At 33.8% G+C, this 5,181-nt stretch overlaps 1 non-coding gene across 1 annotated transcript; it reads left to right on the forward strand.

The window, feature by feature from the left end:
• The first annotated feature begins 3,700 nt into the window (after positions 1–3,700).
• On the forward strand, positions 3,701–3,774 carry TRNAV-AAC (transfer RNA valine (anticodon AAC)). The gene has a single exon. It is a non-coding gene; the product is annotated as a tRNA-Val (tRNA).
• The last annotated feature ends 1,407 nt before the right edge of the window (positions 3,775–5,181 follow it).

A 5,181-nucleotide genomic window follows, 5' to 3' on the forward strand; every position in this document is an offset into this window, starting at 1 on the left:
AAAACTATAGTATTCAAAAAAATCCAAATTAAACATAGATCATAAATATAAATTCCTTTTTTTCTATTGGCTATTAATATTTTTCTAGGGAGTCTTTTCTATTTTCTTCTTAGAAAATTTTAGAAAATAGAAATACACGTATCATTAGTGGGAAGTCATGTGGCATCTTGCATGGCTATGCATGCTTGACAAGCATATTTTTTCATCTTTGACATAAATCTGATGGTGAGATGATTGAATGGCTAATCTTTTCAATATTTTGGCTCTGTCATTGTCGTTTGTTTCCATGATAAATAGATGATGAGCACTTACAATGTAGTAGTTGATGTTTTAGGAGGTAGACCTTCGCAATTTTATTTTTCCATCGACAATGTTGCAGCAACATGGATTGAATGCTGGCAAGGGGCTACATGATATTGTCTTCTTTCTCACTACAAATTTCTTATGATCTCTTTCTTCTTAGAATTCTCTTGTCTCATTCTTATCCAATTTTGAATACCCGAAGGAATAAGTGCAATCTTGCAACCAGTTGAACATATAATTAAAACACTATGCTGCAAGAAGATCATCGATGCCTGTCAGTACTTGGTGACTTTTATGAGTTTAAAGAAAGTTGTATAAAATTTGAATTAAAGCCTATATTCAAGACTTGCAAAGCCAAGTAAGAAACATTACAGCTGAGATTTATGCCCTTCATTCCAATAATGAATGCTCTTCTAATTCTTCTTCCTTAACATCTGCAACTATTGATGCGGATGATTATAATGACCAATCACAAGAAGTCAACTGTCACATGCCTAAAATAGATCTGGCTACTGAAAAACTTTTTCCAACTCTCCAGGTGTCTAAGTATTTTTAAAATTGATTTTCTTTCTTGGTTTTCATTCAGAAGATTAAATATTTCATCTTATTTTTATTTTGCATATATTTATTGTAGATTGATATTTTTAAGATGGAGGAAAGGAACTTTTGCATTTAGATATACTATAAAAAGAAGCCCCGTGTATTAGTACACCTAATTTAATGGCCACATCATCAAAAAAGTTATTGGAAACTTACGTGTAATGCAGAAAATTATAATTTGATGCTTATGGGAAGTTTTGAAACATGATATAATAGATGGGTTTCTTTTCTTTTTAACAATTTAGAATCGATTGAAACAAAAGAGGTGCAAGGGATTCTAAAGCCAAAAATGTTATAACATTCTCTAATGGACACATCCTCTAAATATGGTTTTTGCACATGTTGAAGAGAAGGTATTTTGTATTTAATGTATATTCTAAACTAGTTTCTTCTTCAAACTAGAGTTTTTAATGTAATGCCTTATCTTTTCATATACAATTGGAATCACACGGACACATTGAAGAGGAGATCAGAACTCTTCTTGTCTCACAATCCATCGAGTTTAATCTAAATCATAGATGGTTTTCATTTGATATATGATTTACATAATCTTGCTTGTGTATTTGTTATAAGAAATATTAATAATTTATGGATAATCATTAAAATTTAGGGGTCTATTTTTCACCTTGGTTTAATTTTAATCATGTTCGGATTGACAATATTATCCAACCACCATCTTTGTTAGTAGGCTTTCAAGCAGGGGCACTACTAAGGTAGAAAGATAACATATCAAAGATATTTGGCCTAAAAGTATTTACTAAATTGAAGGTTGAAATTTGATATTAGTAGGAGAGACTAAAACATATGATTTATGACCACAATATAGGAAAACACTTGTCCTGATGTATATATAGATGTATATACTGACATAAGGATTGTAATTATAATAATTTTTCATGTAACATATCAAAGAACCATGATAGACATGGTAAACCATGTAAACCAAGATGTCTTCAATACAAGGATAGAGTGTGTATCACCAACCACATATAGCTATGCTGATTTGATTGATCAAAGAGCCATAATAGACTTGGTAAACCATCTAAACTAAGATGCCTTCAATACGAGGATAAAGTGGGTATCACCAACATGTTGGTTTGTAAGCAATCAAATTATGGTATTTCTGACCTTTAAAAAAATGTGATTTTTGTCCTAAACACATTTTTAAAGAGAAATTAAGTCAATGACAAAACATGATATTTCATGTATCACTGATACTTCATTTGGATTCAGATGTACATGGTAAGGTAGCTTGAGAGAAACCCAATTTTCAATTCCCATTGTGGCTCAATGTTATCTACAAAAGGTGGAGTTGAAACAAAAGAAAACATAATCCAAATTATTCTAGAAACAAGTGTGGAGAAGCTTTTAGCCTTTCTACTATTAAAAATCCTATTTCCCTTGCTAGGTTTGTGATGGAAAAGTATCGACATGCCAACAATGCTTTTGTTGGAGCTAAATTGCAAGAAAGCAGGTTTAGATCTTTGTTTTTAATAAATAATTACCCTTCAGAGATGGATTTTGTTTCCTCTGTCTCATTAAGTGAAACATTTGGAGATGAACATGTACAACTAATGGACTAATTAAATAACTAAACAAGAGTAGTAGGAAAATAATTGTAGGTTTAGATCTTTGTTTCTAATAATAATTACCCTTGAAAGATGGAGTCCATTTCTTTCTTTAATTTCAATCTGCTTCCAGTAATTTCTTTCTTTCAAAATATCAATCTGCTTCCAGTAATTTCTTTCTTTCAAAATTTACTTTTCACTCTTCACAAAAGGCAGGGATTCAAGCTCAAACAGAACTCTTGTTGATTTATAAATTAGGAAACAAATTTAATAAACCATAAGTAAAGCATATCAGTACCATACATATGTAATTATTATTTGATTATTTTGTCAATGAATGGCTTGTTATAGATCATTTTTTTCTAAATGGAACTTTTGCCCTAGGGATTATTGTGGAGAGGCATGGTGTGGTTGTCTATTGTGATCAGAAGAGATGTGATGGTAGTTAAACGAGGCCAACACTGAGCAATGCAGTTGTTCTTTGCACAGTAATCTGATGTGCTCCCACACCAATTGTATTTACTGCAACACCTCCCTGAATTGCAACAGAACCTTCCCGCTGGGCTGCATGTTGGGTCTCCCTCCACACTCATTATCATCATCATTATCAGTACCAACATCACTTTCTTCATCTCCATCTTTTCTATCTAATTAAGATCATCACCACCTGCAGCAAATGGTTTATATTAAAACCGTTTCTAACAAAATATATGAAAAGCATATATATGTAAACTGAACTAAGCATTGAGGAGGAGAATGCATTCATGCCTTTAAGAAACTTAATTAGTAATAATAATAACAAGATTAGTTCCTTGCTTTTGTTGGGATGCTTTGAATTGCTGGCGACAATTATTGAAGTTTACCATGAATTGCTGGCTGACTGGGAAAATCGAACACTGCTATACTCACTGGTTGGACGGTGAGATGAAATAACTTGGAATTTATAATTCAACTTTAGTGATTGCATATGCTGAGTGAAGAGTGGGTGATGAATGCAAGGTTATAATGGTGTTTTGAGATTTCTGCCACCAACTAAAATGGGTGCATCAATTGCTGTGATGATTGGGCAGGATCTTCAGTGCTCAGCCGCCCACCAGGATGTTGATGTTTATTAAGAGCTGGTATTGTCTTTATCATAGCCGCCCACCATATAAATAGATTTAGATGAGAATTATGTCATCATCTATTCCACTTTCTTTTATCTTATCCTGTTTTCTTACAAAACGTAAGGTGCCGTGGTGTAGTTGGTTATCACGTCAGTCTAACACACTGAAGGTCTCCAGTTCAAGTCTGGGCGGCGCCAAGCTGTATCTGTTTTAATTATTTTACAGCAAAGTGGAATGTGATATTAGGAAGGACGTTTAATTTAAACAATTTAATTGCAAACGCCACAATCTCCACTATTGAAATGTGTTTGTCATTTTCTTAAACTATAATAATGTGTTTGTCATTGTCTAAAACTATAATAATGTGTTTGTCACTGTCTTAAACTATAATAAAACTAGCACCTTAGGTACGCCTTACTTGAAACCAATCTTAATTTCATTTGGAATGATGCTATTAAATTCTACTCTAATCATATTAGGGGTAGAGGAGGAATTGCTCTCCTTATCAACCCTAAGTGGGGGAATCACATTACTGATAATGGTGTTTCTCCTTGCCAGAGAATTGTCTGGTTTATTGTGAAACATGATAATAATCTGGTTGGATTTTGTTCAATATATGCCTCCAATGATCCTAAAGAGAGAGCTTCTCTCTAATATTGGTTGACTACTCTTCCTAATATCCCCTGGTTATTTGGTGGAGACTTTAATGTGATCAAATCTCAAAGTGATAAAGCAGGGGGCAACCCTTTTTATTGGAAAGATAATGAAAAATCTCACTAGCTCAAGTTTATTAATTCTAAAAATCTCTTCGATCCTCTTGCTTGCAATAAAGATTTTAATCTGGGCATTTGTCACACTTGGTGCAATTTCCAGCAAGGTTACTCACGGATCTATTCTAGATTGGACTGCTTTTATGGCAATAAGAATTCTCTCTCCTTTCTTCTTGATAGCCAAGGAAATATTGTCCTTGTTAAGGCTACTACTCTTTCTGACCACCATCCCATTTTCACTCACATCAATTTTAACTTCACTTCAGTTTGTAATAAGGCTTCCTGTCATAAATTTATTCTGAATACCAAGCTTCTTTTGGATGAGGATGTTCTTGTTGACATCCAGATCATTAGGAACATTAATAATGTTAACCTCATTAGGCATTGCATGATTGATAGATGGAAGGCTAACCTTCCTGCTTGGAAATGTCTCCTCTAGACTATCAATCAAAAGAAGGCTAAGGACTATAGGTACATCAAAAAACGTCTTTTTTTTTATCTACAAATTGCTGAAAACAATGTTCAGGCTGATTCCGTGAGAAATATAAATTAAAATCAATACTCACAACCCTAAACCTAAAAATTTTGCTCGGCACTTAAAAATTGCTCAACACATGAAGGTGTCGAGTGCCAGTTTTTCTCGGCACTTGAACATGTTGAGTCACAGATTGATAGGCACTTGATGGTGCCGAGTGACAGGATGCTCGGCACTTGAAGAAGAATGCAGTAGGTGCCAAGTTAGCTCAACACACAAAGAAAAAGCTTGGCAACAATAGATGTCGAGTGAGCTCGGCTCCAACTGAGAAAGAGGATGTCGAGTGTTCTATTTCAAAC

The sequence above is a fragment of the Cupressus sempervirens genome, chromosome 6 (genome assembly GCF_028749045.1).
Source record: "Cupressus sempervirens isolate cs-2001-9-10 chromosome 6, ASM2874904v1, whole genome shotgun sequence".
In the NCBI taxonomy this organism is placed as follows: Eukaryota; Viridiplantae; Streptophyta; class Pinopsida; order Cupressales; family Cupressaceae; genus Cupressus; species Cupressus sempervirens.